General features: G+C 41.6%; 1 protein-coding gene across 12 annotated transcripts in view; it reads right to left on the bottom strand.

Moving 5' to 3' along the window:
• The window catches only part of SIPA1L1 (signal induced proliferation associated 1 like 1), a 394920-nt gene that overhangs the window by 256290 nt on the left and 121395 nt on the right, over positions 1 to 17235 (bottom strand). For 10 of the 12 annotated variants that reach the window (XM_067557845.1, XM_067557840.1, XM_067557837.1 and 7 more), the window contains one exon: positions 1842 to 2082. The exons of the other annotated variants lie outside the window; for them this stretch is intronic. The gene's annotated coding sequence lies outside the window, so the exon portion shown is untranslated. The remainder of the gene's footprint in view (positions 1 to 1841; positions 2083 to 17235) is intronic. 12 annotated transcript variants of the gene reach the window in all.

Genomic DNA, 17235 nt, shown 5'->3' with positions numbered 1-17235 from the left:
TGGTCCAATAAAAAAATATTACCTCACCTACTTTGTCTTTATTTCACTGTTGATCATTTTAACAGATGAGACAGAAAGGGATGGAAGTTGCTGGAGAAAAGGAAATTCAGAGGGAATAATGGAAGAGATACAAGTGACAGGGTCAGCTGACAATTACAATAATCTAAGATCTAGATGGGGTTTAAATCATTATACAGCTTCAACTAGGTATGCATAACATTTATAAATCACAAAATTTGTTGCATATAAAAATCATTAAATGCATGCTGTTCTTCTGTGTTTTTCCATCCTTATTTTCCACAAAGTCTGTAATGGTTAGGAAAAATGATTACTCATCTTACATTAAGTGTGGTTCTTCTATGATTGTCTACAGGACCCAGCTTCTAGTGACTAGCAAGGAATGACCTCATAATCAGGAGGTTGGTGGTAGGGGTCCAATTTAAACAAGCATTGCAGAACAGCTCTGCCAAAGCAGACGTCACAGCTCAAAGCCTCAAATAAGGAACACTTTTGGGTGAAAGTGTTGACTGAGCACCATGTGGTCATCTTGCAAATTTTTGAAATAGGGATACTTCTTAGGAGAAGCTGCAAATGCTGCTTGAGCCCTGATGGGATGGGTTTTAACATTTATAGGTTGGATCTAGCATAGCTATCTCCTAACAGGATCTAATACAGCTGGATACCCATTTGAATAATCTTAGTGCATATGGCTTGACCCATAACCCTATCTGCAAAGGCTACATATAATCTAGGGGAGCTCCTGAAGGTTCCTGTTCTGTCCAGGTAGTATGAAAGAGCCCTGAGTACATCCAGGATATGTAGTTTAGCTTCCCCCAGGTTTAAGTGGGGCTTGGGAGAGAAAATTCAGGAGATGGATCAATCAATTTAAATGAAAATCTGATACAACTTTAGGCAAGAATTTGGAATGAGAATTAAGAGTCACCTCACCTTTTTTGAATACCATATAAAATGGACCAGCCCATAAGGGTCTGAATTTTCCCTACCCTCTGAGATGATGACTACTAAAAATCAGACAGGTGGTAAAATGAGCAGGATGCTAAAGACCCACAAGGGAGTTCTTTTAAACCAGCTAACAGTATGTTAAAATTCCAAGAAGGAGGAGGCTCCCAAACTGGGAAAAATATATATGAATGAGACCCTTCAGTAATCTAGCAACTGTAGGACAGGAAAATACGGTACGACTCTGAATTGGAGGATGATACGCAGATACTGTGCTGAATGTACTCTTTTAGAAAGCTAAGAGATCATTTCCAATGTTTTAGGGCTAGCAAATAGTCGAGAACAGCAGAAAAACAGCTTCCAAATGAAACAGATGACAACTCTTCCATTTTGCTGTATACTTTTGTCTTGTGAAAGTTTTGCTGTTATAGACCATGATGTTCTGAACTTCAGCAGAACAGCTTCTTTTGGAGGCAGTTAACTAGACAGCATCCAGACTGCTGACTAAATAATGCTGGATAAGTTCTAACCTCTGTTTTGCAAAACTGTATCAGTTAAAATAGGCACTGGTAATGAGATGCTAAGTTGACAGGCTCACCAGTTCCAACTACCAGAACTATCTGAATTAAGTCAGCATAATAACAAACTAATCTTGCCCAAGTTTCCTCTGGATCCTTGGTATTAATAGGTTCGGCAGGTGAGCATACATGAGCCAGACCTGAAGAAGAGTTCTGGGTAAATTTGACAGCTTGTCTCTCACCAACAGAAGTGGGTCAAACAAAAGATATTACCTCACCCACCTTATTTCTCCATTTTTTTCTGTTCACCTTAAATACCAATGCAGCAAAAAGCTCTAAGATCAGGCAAACTGAACTGCTCACCTGCTGGGATTGATCTTCCTCAAATGAGCAAACACCTTGATTCTTTGTTTCCTTAGATGAGTAACCACAACTGCCAAGTACTTGGTGAATACAGTTCGTATTGTGGAAAGACCAAAAGGCAGGAATATTTACTGGTAGTGAGATGATCCTATTCTGAATCTGAGGTATTTCTTGTTGGTTGGATGTATAAATGTGAAACAGGCATCTTGCAGGTCAAGAGCTGCAAACCAGTTTTCTGGACCTAAGAAGAGAATTACAGAGGCAAGAGTTACTATCCTCAATTTGTAACAATGGATAAATCTGTTGAGATATTTTAAATATAGAATTGGGCTCCAGACCCCCTCCAACCCCCTTTTTTCTTTGGTATTCTATAATAACGGGAGTAAAACCCCATGCTCTGAATTCCAAGGCACCTCTTTCTACTGCTCCAACTTGCTGAAGGTAATCTATCTTTTTAAAATATAGCTTGTGAGAGAAGTCCCTGGAAACGGGGTGGGGAAGTGAGGGGAATGGGATAGGAAAGTAATGAAACAGGAAAAAATACTGATTGATTACAATTTCCAGGACCCACCAGTATAAGGTGATCTGAGGTTAGGCTTCCCAAAAATAAAAAAGGTGGTCACCAGAAATGAAAGATGGGGCAGGGTGGAAGGAGTACTGCTCCTACAAGGGTTCTGCTCAGCTCTCAATGATGTCAGACTTGCTGCCATGATAGGCACAGAGTGCACAACAGAAGAGGAAGAGGCAGAGGGTCTTCTGCATTAGAATCTCTGCATCCTTCTTCAGTGATTCCAATGTTCTCTGAGGATTCAGTAAGGTCTCTATCTGGTGAAGGTTTGGATCAGGCTTGCTTCTTCCGTGAGAGCAGACAGAGTGTAACTTTAGGGTCCTTTAATGAATGAAGAGCTTCCTCAGTCCATGCACTGAACAATTGAAACCTTTGAACAGGAGACTTGATGGTTGTTTGGACCTCCCTGGGTATTCCAGAAGATTGGTGCCATGAAGCCATGCACATGTTTCAAATACCATGTACACCTAAATAAATACCTCAAGCTATTTAGGTGCCAAGCCTTCATCACCTCTGTAATTAGCACACCTTCTTGTCAGATGCAGCACAATCTTTTGTTTATATTAACACACCAAAACTTAAAAATCTCAAACTGTAATTTAGTGAAACTTCACTCATTTCCCACTGACCATCGCTTCATAAAAGGAAGTAAATGGCTAAACTTGGTCTTAAAAACAGTGATTTTTTGGGGGGCAGGATGTGTCAGTGGCCATTGAATGTGCCACTATATCAGGGGCATCTAGAGCAGGCTGCAGAGCTGTTCGGGCCACTAATTACTCCTCAGACACTAGGTATTTTAGCTCTTCTGTTTTTTCCTGTGGAAGCTTCTTTGAATTGTGACACCTTGTCCCAGTTCAGATAGTCTTTCTTTGACAGCAGAGCCTGATAATTGGACTTATACATCTGGAGACTAGCTGAGGAGTACACCTTCCTGTCAAATAAATCAAGCTTCGTAGGGTCCTTTTCTCTTGGTATCATCTTTTGAAGCCCTTGTTCCTTTCATCTTTCATGTACCACTGCCTGGATGATAAAACACTCGATTCCCTTCTGCTTTCTAGGAAGTCAGTGTCAATGACGCTGGAATTTGCCACAACTACTGGGCTGTGAATTGCCTTTTGGCCAAGGGACATGGACCAGATATAGAGATATGATGGCTCTTCTGACTCATCTTATGAGTAGGGGTCTACTTAAAATTGTGGAGAAACCACACATTTTTCATGGGGTGGTCATGGCATAAATAGCAAATTTTTGTGGACATGTTCATACAGTATATATACACAACAAGTATTGTACTGTACTACTGTTACGTTTGTAAGTCGCCCTGGATAAGGGAGTCTGCACAGTACTTTTGTATACTTTTACCCTAGGTATAATATAGAGTAAAAGTACACACAAGACCAGATTTCAAGAGGGAGACCAGATTTCATGGTCGTGACCTGTTTTTCACAGCCATGATTTGGTAGGGTCCTACTTATGAGGCACAAGGGTGGGCATCTTTTAGTGCAATGCAATATGCATTTCATATGAAACCCCTTAGCCCTATCATAACTACTGTAATTTTTTTAAACTATCCTGACAGCCCAAAAATGAATCAAAGTTACTAATTGCTTCTATAGATGAATCATTGCTCACATTTCTATGAAGAAATGAAGGTGCAGTGGTCTTCCTAAATAAGGAAATATGGCATCACGTAATTCCACATATATGCCTCCCTCCCATGGTATAGACTACTGCTCTTTCAAGCAGCAGCAGTCTCTTCAGGCAACCCAGATAGCCCTACCCCCAAAATGATGAATGAGTCTACTAGGCTTCAATCTGCAAACAGGAATAGAGAAGAAAAGGTAAATAGGGGGGCCCTACCACACCCTGCCCTCAAAAAAATCACTGTTTTTAAGACCAAGTTTAGCCATTTACTTCCTTTTATGAAGCGATGGTCAGTGGGAAATGAGTGAAGTTTCACTAAATTACAGTTTGAGATTTTTAAGTTTTGGTGTGTTAATATGAACAAAAGATTGTGCTGCATCTGACAAGAAGGTGTGCTAATTACAGAGGTGATGAAAGCTTGGCACCTAAATAGCTTGAGGTATTTATTTAGGTGTACATGGTATTTGAAACATAAGCAAAACGCAACTTTTTTGAGAGACACTCTTATTCTAGAAAAATTACTTGTTAATGCATGCATGCTTTACTTCAAAAGTTTTATACCCTAAAATATAGCTTGTCTACTCATTTTTTTAAAGGGCTCCCAGTGAGTCTTTGCCCATTGGAATATAGTTCATTAATACCCTAGAACAATTCAACAAAACAAATTTGGTCATAAGTACAATTTCAGGTAAACTGATACACATGTTGACAAACTGAGGTCAAAAAGAAAGGAGCAAAATATGCTGTCCTCAGACTGCAAGCTAAACTCTGATTGATAAACAAGACATGCAAACACAGTGAAAGCAGAGCATGACCTTGAGTAAGCATCCCAGTAGTAGAAATATGAAAATGCTTTGCCACTTGGAAAGCTACAGTTTAAGTCAGGCATTAAAATCACTTCATTCTTTCAATAAAATACAAACATTACTTGAGAGAAAGCTAAATTATATAGTTTTCAAGCAGTTGGGGAAAGCATTGTCCTACTTGCCACTGGTAAATACAATTAATGGCTAACAGCAAGTTTTTCTCTCCACCTAAAAGGATCCTGACTAAGACCCTGCCTACACTTACCTCCGAGATTTGGCAGCAGTCAACGGGAGTTACGCAAGCTACGCAAAAAACTTGTGTAACTCCCATCGACTTCTCCGCTCCTTTTCAGCGTGCCGTCTTCACTGCACTGCGCCACTTGTGAAGGTGGTCTTAGTACGTTGATTTCTGGATCAACTGAGCGGGTCTTCACTGACCGCACAGTCGATCCAGCTAAATGGATCTGACGGCGGCGATTTTGCCTCCGTCAGTGTAGCCGTAGCCTCAGTGTGAGTGTGACAGGTCCCTCCATTTATTTTGCAGGGGGCTCATAGAATGTGCCAAGCACTGCCCTAGGTATGACAGGATGGAGATGGGATGACAGTTACCAGTGATTTAGTTACTTCTCTGTAACTTTATGTGAGCTACCCACAAGAAGGAAGTCAGAGTAATATCTGAATGAAAAACAGCCAGAAAGAAGGGTGTCAAATAAAAAAGGAAATTTTGAGAAGCAACTCTCAAAAGCCTATCAACACTACCTGAAACCAGAGGAACAACAAATATCTCAGATCTTTTAATCTAAGAAACCCCTGTGAAGGCAGATTTTTATGGCTTCAGCTACCATACAGTAAATCAACTCTCAAAGGGTAGGTAACTTAAAACAAATTTGCTCTCCATTCCCCTGACAATGCAATACAACTTTGCTAAATTTCATTTTAGATGTTTTCATCTAAAGTAGCCATGCTTTTAAAAAAAAAAAAAACCAAACAACATCTGAATATTTCCTACTGACCAGGGAATTTGACCTTTTAAAAAAAAAAAACAAAACAAAAAAAACAAAAAAAACCTCCCTAAAGTTGGTAAAGCCATGCTAAACAGAGGTAAACTAAGTGGTGGTGTGGTTTTGGTGGGTTTTTTTTTTTTTTGCTCTTGGTTTCTTTTTAATACAAACATTTATAAGATATCTATCACTGCAGTAACTGGGCTCACTTTACATATCCTACATTATAATCAAAATAATTCCCTAATGTAGGGACCAAATACACTTCCTCCAATCTTTATTGCCTAGAGCACAAGTATAGTCTGACCAGTAGATTGGAAAAATTAGGAATACAAGAGCTAACCAGTTGAAAAACACTTGACAAAACCGTACCTTTTACAAAACATTCAGAATGTGACCAGATTTAGCTTTAGGCATATTTCTCATAAGTGCCTAGCAGTAAAAAAGCCCTGACTCCAGCTTCCTTTACCTTTACTACTTTGAATGGTTCTTAAGCATTCTGGATGCAGGCAATTCATCATAGATGTCCAGGCAATCGGAGGTAGCTGGCCATAGATTGGTAAAACACTCAGGTCAAGACCACATCTTGTATACTCTGTTCAATGCTAAATTTTGTTAGCACTCAACAAAACCAACAACAACAAATAGATCAAATAAGGCTTTTTAAGTAACTAGCACCAAAAAGTTCGTCCAAAAGGCATTTCTCAGTGTGACAGTGTAGTTTGTTTCTTAAAAGCAGTCGTGTCCAGCGGCCACACCAACCCATTACATGGAATGGCCCTTTAAGATTTCAAAAGGTCGAATACATATACACAAGGACCTAGGAGATACTGACGGAGAGGATGTGGTCCCAACAATAAATAGCACTTGAGAAGAAATCTGTCACTGTGTCTTTAAGGCCCCAGGACAAGGAACCTGGCAAGACTCCCCTCTGAACCAATGAACCAGGGATGAACTGGGAAAAGGTGACCAGCATAAATGCTGTCTTCTCCCTCACAGTAGAGCAGACAGCAGCAGCAGAAGGCTGGTTTGCTGAACTTTCTGAGCCCGAGGTCTAATTGGGGGAAAAGGAGCCAGCTGAGGGAGAAGCTGTCTATGGCCCTACAGCTGGCTAATTTATAATCCAGCTCCACAGAAGAGAGCTAGAGACACCTGTTTTAAAAGAACTGACCAGACTCCTACATAGGTACAGAAGGGGAGACCTGTGGTAACTAACAAAGTGAGTCATACTTGGTTGAAAGACTTTAAAAATCAGACCCCACAAACAGGGTACATGTCTGGAACCAATTCAGTACAGGTAACTGACTGAAAGAACCTGAAGGGGTTCTGAGTGCAAACATATCTTCAGGGCATATGGGGCACAATGGAATATGGACAATATGCCAATCTGCCTTACTGAGAAAACTTGCAGCTGAACTCAGCACTAACAAAAACTTCCTGGCAGCCTTCACTGTCAGTTCCAGATGGAGCTTAGTACAGTAGTCCAGCCTGGAAGTAACAAACATGGATGACAGAGAAATTGTGCAACCAAAATGAAAAGGTGCAATTTCCTGATGCACCATAGATGAAAAAACATTTCTGGAAATTACTATTATAGAAGGCCACAAGCAAAGAATAGTCAAGTAAAAACCTGACAATGCGAACCACTTGAAGGTTAGGCAAGTAAGACTCCAACTGAGAGATTTAGATTCTCAAAATAATCACCCCAGCCTCTCTTTTATCCAGATTTAGACAAGTAGTTTTCTTCTAGGTCACTATCTCTACCAGACATTAGAGGAGTAAAGAAGTAGAGCCCTGCAACTCTGCGGAAATCCGTTTTATATCCATGGATATCTGCATTTGCGGATATAGATGCGGATATCTGCAGATCATATTTTGGTGGATAGTGGAGCAGATGCAGATCTCAAAGGCAGGGAAGCAATTCTCTGCAGCTTATAGCCTTTGAGGCTGCTTCTCCGCCTTTGAGATCAGGGGGTGGAGGATGGCCTCTGATCAGTGTTTGGAGGGCTCCCCTACCGGCCGCCAATCAGTACTCTGCTGGGCTTTCTGGCCAGCAGGTTTCCCCGCAGAACAGCTTATCGGTGGCTGGCAGAGGAAGCCCAGCAGTACAGCTGATTGGTGGCCAGCAGGAGAACCCTGCTGAACAGCTCTTGGGGAAGAGGAGGGGCTCCCCTGCTGGCTGCCAATGAATCAGTTGTTCTGAGAGGGCTCCCCTGCCGGCCAGCCAATCAGATGTTCTGTGGGGCTCACCTGCCAGCTGCCAATCAGCTGTTCAGCAGGGTAGCCCCCAGGGAACAGGGGCCAGCTGGGGAGTCCCTGCAGAACAGCTGATCAGCAGCCAGGGGAGTCCTGCGGAATAGCTAGGGGGAAGGGGGGCGGCGCAATCAGCTGTTCCGCAGGGCTCCCTATATGCCGACCAGCTGTTGGGCAACTGCCTGGAGGGGTTTGGAGGCCCCAAAGCTATGGATGTCTGTGGGTGCAGATCACCACAATGCAGATGGCAGTCTGTGGTGAGATGATTGTGGCGGATGCAGAGCCACATTTGTGTGTCTGTTCAGGGCTCTATTAAGAAGCGCCTCAGACTAGGTCTGAAGAAATAACATTGCAGCCCTTTGGAGCAGGGACTGTCTTTTCATTCTGTTTGTACAACACCCAGCACAACGGGGTCCTGATCCACGTCCGTGACTGGAGTTCCTGGTAATAGCAAATAATACCACCACCATGAATACAATGGCATAACATTTATATTGAACAAGAGGGGTGGCAGCATGGAGTTGAGTCACCCACTATGACTCTCTAAGGAGTGCTCCAACAGAAACAAGCAAACATTTGAAGGCATTTCTTCTAACCATGCCAGTTCCCGTTGTTAAATCAACATTATTCTGCAGTATTTGCAGTGACGTCTGCTCTCTAGCCATTGCCATAAGATGCTTAGATCCCAAAATAAGAGTGCCATACAAAAGCTTAGATTACAGACACAGTTCACCTGATGAGACTGAAGGCTTCTATACCATAACAAGCTCTGAAACCTGAATGGTTGACATCCAAATAATTGGAGGCTGTCAAATACTATGAGAGTTGGCCTTCCATCACCTTCTCAATGATCTTTCACAAAACAGGGGGATTAGAGAAGGAGAGTTTATTGGCAAAAATATCTACATAACGTTTATTTAAGGCCAAACTACACTATTGTTGAGTGTTGTTTAAAAAAGTGTAGCTCTTGTTCATTAAAGTAGCTCATTTATGTGCCCCTCAAGTTTTTGTCTAAAAGGAAAGGTTTAACTCACAAAATTGTCTGAAATGAAGAGCATCAAACAGGTTGCAAATATCATTAAAGGAGTTAAGGCACTAAAAGTGAGAAACTGCAATGAAAAGAGTCTCCAAACAAGACAATTAAATCCATTTTAAAAAAAACTTAACAGTCACTGAAGAAACATGGACCTTTGAATTAGCGATAAATTGATTACAGTTGAATTTGAAAGAAAAATGTTCCAGTTGCAGAGTAGAAGATTTGAATTCTAGATTAGTCGAAAGAAAAGGGGACAGGGGGAGGGAATGTCTAAAAATATCTACTACTCCTTCCATCTTTGCCCTGCTGACTTTTCAGTAGCAGTCATTTGTAAACTGGATGACTGTGAATAATTTTCACAGGAGGTGCCCAATAAGATTATTTTATACAAAGTCTCAACAAACATACATATGCATACACAAAAATTAACTTTTCCCTTTTTTTCTTAGAACTAAATTCATCACTCTTTTGACCATTATTGAGATGCATCATAATTCTAAATAAAAGCTCTTTAATGTTCTTTTTCTTTGTTATTAAATTATACATTTGCTGTGCAGAGAAAGAACTTTTTAAAAATTTTCTGTAATGCTCAATTGTGAGAGGGAAGGCCGCCTACACAGCAGAGAAAGTGAGAAAAACACACTTGCAGAGCTGAGAAAATATACTGGTGTAGGCGTACATGGGGGGGAGGCAAGGAAGAGATCCTAGTTCTAGTGAAAAGACATGATTTTCCTATATCGGTTTGGGAAAGAACTAAAATACATTGCTTGGAGATGAGCGAAAGGACTGCTCTCCATTCCAAACAAGCAAGCTATCAAACGTCAAGTGCCAGTACTATAAGAAACTGTAAGATAGAGCCACTGAAAGTTCATATCTTTGATGTGATGGGCTTTCTATCTGGGCAGGAATGCTGCATTTCCCTACATTTTTGCAACTCCCTGTACTGGATACGCTCACAGAACAGGAAGCTACCTTTGCATAGCAGCTGTTCAAAGTTTAAGGAACCTGTGATGGGAGTATACAAACCCCACACTAGAGGGCACAGATTAAGGAACATCTCTGGGCCCAGGCAGCCCCGCTTGCAAAGCCTGCACAAACTGGAAGCAGGGCTTTAAAAAGAGAAGCAGAGCAACTCAGAGGAGGGCAGTGGAAGGGAGCAGATGGCTGCTCTGAGCTCGAAGGGGAAAGTGATTCCCAGGAGCTCCTTACCTGAGACCTGACAACCCAAAAGTGCAGACCTACGAAGGAGAGGCAGATGACTGAATATGCACTTCAGAGACTTGACTGAAGTGATTTACTCCAGGAAGCTAAAAGAGAGTGGAGTAGGAAATGGTCCGAGAGGTGGGGGCAGCGGCTTAGCACCAAAAGGTGTTGAGTGCTGCTGTCCTGGAGTGCTGCTGGACCAGTGCCTGGTGGAGAGGATGGGCCCAGGCTCCCCCACCCACTACAAGAGGATGTTACAACAGGAGCCTTCTTCTAGCATGAGAAGCCACCTGGAAAAGACCTTGACTGTTAAAGAGCCCAGCCCCAAAATCCTTGTGCTAAAGGGAAGAACTGGAAACCCTTGGGGGCAGGGATGCTGAAAGACAGGACTGTTTTCAGTGGGGAGATGACCTGCCAACCCCCAGCAGACCACTAGGCAATGTTGGCTGTTGTGCCCCTCCCACCAAGTCTCATATAATTAATACAATAAAACAGTTTCATGAAAATGTACATCCAAAGACCCTTCTTTGAAAAGACAAATGTTCTTAACTCAAACCACTAACTCTAATATTTAGAGGTGCCGAGCATCAGTAGCACTTGCTTAATGTCAATGAGAGCTACTAGAGCTCAGTATCTCTAAAAAACAGACCATAAATATTCCTAATGGCTTCTCAAAAGTATACTTTTTTTTAAAAACCTCTACACTCAATATACATAGTCATTCTCAATCCACCTCTCAGGGAAAACCCAGGAAAATAGATAGGCTCTGCAGGATAGCTTGTAGATCAACAAATCAGGATTTTTAGTACCAAACGAAGGAACAACAAATTTCAGAATCAACAAACTTTCACTGAATATGTGCTTCTGAGTTTTACTCATGAAGGTGACAACCTTCTTATTATATCTTACAGTGAACCTCTCTTTATAAATATGTGCTTTGTACCATTTTACAGCAATTAAAAGATTTTTTTTTTTTTTTTAGAATATCCATTTGCATGTCCCCCCACATTTAAATCAAAGACTGTTGGTGAAAGTCCGGCAGCTGATTTCCACTGCCATATCATCATAAGGCTAGAGGCATTTTCTAAGACATACTTTTGTGTCCTGTCTACCAGTGGAAATACGCAAGTTAGTGACAAAGGGCCTGCTCTTGTTCACATTTACGTTACTGGGAGTGAGAGTAAAATCATACACCATAGTAGGCAGAAGTAACCTAATGCTTCTGAAGTAGTGCACACAGGCTCAGTACCTACTTAAAGCTCATATTATCAAAGTCAATGGACACTGGACATATAACTCCCTTAGATATATAGACTGAGATTTTCAAAAGAGCCAAACTCCCATAGCCAGTAGAAATTTAGATTCCTGCAACTGCAGCACACAGCCACAGTGGAGGATAGCTTCACATATCACCCACTAATGACCCTTCCGACTGAATAAAGTTACACATTAACAAACTGAAGAAAGTACTCATCCTCATCTGGAGAGCTGTACCATAACACTCACTGTTACAAGCTGAACATAAACCTTGTGCTCAAACCAGAAATCAACAAATCTCTATAAATAAATTACACAGACTACTGTTCACACTGATATTGCTTTTTGGACTAATGAATTGGAGCCTTAAACATTAATTACATCTTACATATATGAATGTGACAGGGTCAGACTAGATGGCTACCAGAGAGTGCTAGAAGGCTAATATATCAGCCCCAAGCTCACCAAGTCCTTTTTCCCCTGGTAACTGAGCAGGGGTTACTCCAGGTTAATTAACACAGCTGGAGCCAATCAAGGCCCACCTAGAACTTGTTAAAAGCCTCCTCTCCAGAGAAAGGGTGTAGCTGGAGTTGTGAGAGTGAGGCAAGCTACCAGAGTATGTGTGAGCAGGCAAGATGCTGTCAAAAACCAGGAGAAGGAACAGAATGCTAGCAAGCAGAAGAGAACCTTGCAGGCACAAAGACTAGGGGAGGGAAAAATCTTTCCCGAAAAGGGCAAAGGACCTTTCCCAGGCCTGGAGGCCTGCGAGAAAAGACCCTGCCAGAAGGGGAAGATAGAACTGAACATTTGGTTCAGCACTACCACGCCCAGTGGGGCTGTCAGGAGTCAAGAGCCTCACCTGGCAAGAAGGCCAGGAAGGGCCCCTGTCCAAGTAGGGTCCAGACATTAAGTCAAGGGGCACGGAGAAGTAACCCAGGGAAGCTATCAGCTTTCCTGAAGCCACAGCACAAGCCTGCTACTGGGTTGGGACCCGGAGTCGAGGGTAAGACCAGGATCCCACCACCCTACTGGCCATTCACCGGAGGGACCACAGCCCCAGTGAAGAGGCAAGGGCCTACAAGAACCAGAGACAGGACTGGGAGCCAGTAGGGAGCAGCCATCTTAGAGAGGCTATATTACCCTCCCCCACCACTAGAGGATGGAAGAACACTAAAGGGTGAAGCAGTTCCCTAACCTACCATTAAAAGGAAGCGCTGGACCCACCGAGATAGAGAAAGAGTTTTGCCACAGTAAGTATTATCCCTATTTTACAGATTGCAAAACAGAGGCACAGACAGGTTAAAGACAGGATTTTTAAAACTGCCTACGTGACTTAGGAGCAGACGTCCCATTGACCTACCCAATGTCATACAGTGAATCTGACAGAACAGAAGATAGATTTGAACCAACTCCCAGTCCACTCCTAAAACCACTAGACTGACCATGCTTCTCCTTTGGAAGGTCATTGTACTGCAGGGCCTTCTAAATGAGATGGACAGTGGTATTAAAGTAACAAAAGGAGATGCAGGGGTCAATAGCAATGGAACCTTAAAAAAAAGGTAGAGTCAAAAAGACAAGGTGGGGAGGGGAAAAAATGGAGAAATAAGAAGAAGAGAAGTTGCCAGATACAAGTGTACAAATTTCAAAGGAGGATGGAAAACAGAGAAAAGAGAGAAAACAAACTTGAGTATTATTATTATTCATATTAATTTTGCTGCTAAATAAAAACTCTTCCCAAAATTTTGGAATCCACCTTCACCCTCACCATCCCATTTAACTTGGTTTGAAAAAGTGGGGGATATTCTATATGACAAAATTGAAAATAAATCTTTGTACATGCTGAGTAACACAGGGAAAAATGCATAAAAATAATTCTCTGTCACTACCACTTAACTGCACGCACTGAGTTTACATCCCAATCTTTGGTAGTCAAGGATGACTCCAACAGCATATATTTGTGTCAAGGCTCAGCTTGTCATCTAAAGAACATTTTGCTTCAATAACTATTGCCAAAAAAGCTCAATCTGTTATTCTCTCCTACCTTTATTTCACTGTAAAATAAGAATAAAGATCTGTAGAAGCCAAGCATTTTAAATGTTATAACAAGGGCATATATGTAAGAGCCTAATTCTCAAAGGATGGCAGTTTGGATAGTTACATTTCAACTTCTATGCTACAAGGTCTCTGACCAAAGCAGACTTATTAGAAATGCAAAGAACTAAAATACTACGGTGATGACTTTGAGAATTCTTTACTGCTAAAAATGTCAAAATTCATTCACAATATTTTAGGTTTCGCTTCTCAGACACTAAAGATTGAAGGGAGCTTCTCAAAGTGCCAATAAAGCAGAAGGACACAAGTGAGTCCCCATCTACCTTCTTCACTGGAATATAGAAAACAATCTGCCAACAAATTTATGTTTAGTTTTTGAACAGGTATTTGTTTAGGGTAGCTTTCAGTGCATGACACACAAATTAGATAATGTTTTACATTCAAACATTTCTTTTAATGTCAACCACATTACATTATTGATATAAGGAAATTCATTACTGAATAAAATATTAAATACAATTCATTAACCAATTCTTTTCCGTACCTTTTAAACAGAAGTTCACCATTTTATCCTTTCCCAACTTTTTCTCAACGTACTCTTGCAACAACTTCCCCTGGATGAAAAAGTGCATCCAACAATTTCTTGTGAAATTTTCACTCCGAGTCACCCTACCAGTACTATAAAAACCACACCTATTGAAGATTGTTCACCACCATCAGCACACATTTTCAAACTGGTAAGTAGTAACTATGCTATTTGGCTACAATGTGCAACTATAAAGGTATTCAATTGTTTTAATTTACTTTTAAAATACCGTCACATCTTACAGATGAAATACTGATAATACATTACATGTAGCAAAAAATACTGGTAATGTGAACATATTGCCTATTTATGATGTAATTGCTTGTCTTACACTGAAACTCTCTAAAGCCAGAGGTCAAGGAATTCATAGAAAATAACCTAGAGAGTTCACTTTACTATGACATCATTATCATTAAGTTAACAGCAAGCACCCTCAAATCACATACTAATGGCTTGTTTAGATTTTCAAATTTTAAATGAAAAGAAAAAACGAAGATGTTCAAGTGCCGACAGGTACATTTAACAAAAATTTAATGTAAGCTGTTGACCCTTCTTTCCTTCTCCCAGTTTTCTCCCCACTTTTCCTTCTCTTATCCCCTTTCTCCACCTCTACAGGTCAACAAGTCTCTTTCCTCCAGAAAAACTGCAATTTATTTTAACTTACATTTTGTTTCATAAATAAAAAAGGAAGGAGAAGCTAGGATTCTCCCAATGTCAACAGTGGGAAGCAAAGAGCACATATGATGATCATTGTGTAGACAAGAACCCTGATATAATCTGTAGGGAGGGAAGAAGAAGTTACTCACGCCGTGCAGTAACGATGGCTCTTCAAGATGCACGTCCCTTTGGTTGCTCCACGACCTGCCCTTCTCCCCTCTACATAGGGAGTTCTGAATAAGGGTCTCTACGGTAGAGAAGGAACTGAGGATGGTTTGCCTACACAATGCCAGATAGCCTCAAGGCAAGGCACGAGACAGGGAGAGCACATGTGGGCTGAACGAACACTGCTATCTAAAATCTCCGATCAGAGGCGCTGGGACACAAACACACCTACAATGGAGCTCCCCTAAGGACATACATCTCGAAGAACCATCGTTACTGCACAGGGTGAGTAACTTTCTTCTTCTTCAAATAGGGTTCCTATGGGTGCTCCACTGTAGGTAAATCCTTAACAGTACTCTTCGGAGGGTTGGGGGGCTTCGGAGTCAAGTCCATTACTGATGTTAATACTGTGGAGCTGAAGACAGCATCAGAAGTTGAATCATGGGTAATTGCATAATGTTCTGAAAAGATATGAGCAGATGCCCAAGTTGCTGCCCTGCATATTTCTGTAATGGGGACATGTTTGATGAATGCCACTAAAGATGACATGGATCTTGTGGAATGAGTTCAAACTCCTGATGGAGGTTGCAGATTGTGGGCACGTTTGCAATAGTTTATGCAATTTGAAATGCATTTTGAAAGTCTCTGGTTTGATATAGTAGATCATTTGGATCTGTCTGCAATTGAGACCATTAGGAGGATATATGGGGTAATTTGTTTCGAGTTACACCAGATTTGGAATCTTTTCCACTTTTGTGCGAAAGTGTGATGGGTTGTTTTTCTGCTATGCAATAGCACCTCTTTCACCTCCTCAGGACAGGAGTTTTCTATGCATTGGAACTCTCAAGGAGTCACGCTTTGAACTGGAGAACTTCTAGGTTTGGATGCTGCATTCTGAGAGACTCCAGCATTCTGAGAGAGAAGATGAGGAAGGTGGCACATTGTTAGTTGTGTTAGGTATAGGTACCACATTTGTCTTGGCTATATGGGAACAATGAGTATAACTTTCGCTTTTTCCCTCCTTATTTTGAGTAGGACCTTTGATATCAGAGGAAAGACATACAGGAGACCTCTGTTACGTTGAGAAAGCATCTCCCAATGACTGCTTCCCCAGCCCAGCTCTGGAGGAGTACAGGGAGCATTTGTTGTTTCTGTATGTAGCAAACAAGTCTATTTTTGGGGATCCCCATTGGCAGAATATATTGTGGAGTACTCCTGCATCCATTTCCCATTCGTTATCCTGTGAGAACGTTTGCTGAGGCTGTCCACCTCTGTATCTCTGGCAGATAAGCAGCTAATATGACAATGTTGTGGTAAACAATGTTGTAGTGAATGTACCAATTCCATAATTTTACTGTCTCTGTGCATAAGGCTGGTGATTGCACCCCCAACCGCCAGTGGCTTATGTAAGACATATGCGCTATGTTGTCTGTCGTGACTTTTTGTACACCTGTGCTTGTTCAATGGCAGGAAACGTGCACGAGCATTCCTCACTGCCCTGAACGCCAGAAACTTGATATTGAGTGTTGACTCCGTGGGGGACCATTTGTCCTGTACCTTCTAATTGTCTAGATGGACTCTCTGGCCCACTAATGATGCATCTATTGTCAGGATCAATGTTGGAGGCGGTTGCCCAAATGGGATCCCTGCACAGGCATTCTGTGAGTCTTTGACCATGGAGGGCATGGAGAGTGTCTAGTGTAATCCATCCTGTAATACATACCCTGTTTGGTATGTATACTAATCTGAGCCATGGCTGCAAGCACTGCATGCAAAGTCTTGCCTGAGTTGTCACAAATGTGCATGCCGCCACATGCCCGAGAAGCTGAAGACAATTTCTGGCTGAAATCTGGGGGCTGAATTGAACAGTGTATATTAAAGGTGAATCGGTGTAGTGGAAGGAAGGCCCTGGCCTTCACTACACCAAGATAAGCCCCTATAAATTTCAGGTGTTGTACTGGAGTCAAAGGTAGATTTCTGGGTGTTCAGTTGTAGTCCTAGCTGCACAAATACCTCTATAGTCTTTTGTGTGGTCCATAGGGTCTTGAAGGATCAAGCCTTGAGAAGGCAGTTATCTAAATACAGGTAAATCATTAGTCCCAATTTGTGAAGATGAGCCACTACCACAGATAGATCCTCGGAGAATACCGTGGGTGAGGATGAGAG

The sequence above is a fragment of the Emydura macquarii genome, unplaced genomic scaffold (genome assembly GCF_026122565.2).
Source record: "Emydura macquarii macquarii isolate MOO-44397 ecotype Brisbane River unplaced genomic scaffold, CSIRO-AGI_Emac_v2 contig_1876, whole genome shotgun sequence".
Taxonomy (NCBI): domain Eukaryota; kingdom Metazoa; phylum Chordata; order Testudines; family Chelidae; genus Emydura; species Emydura macquarii.
Note: the sequence above shows the minus strand (reverse complement) of the source record. Positions and strands in the feature narration are given on the sequence as shown.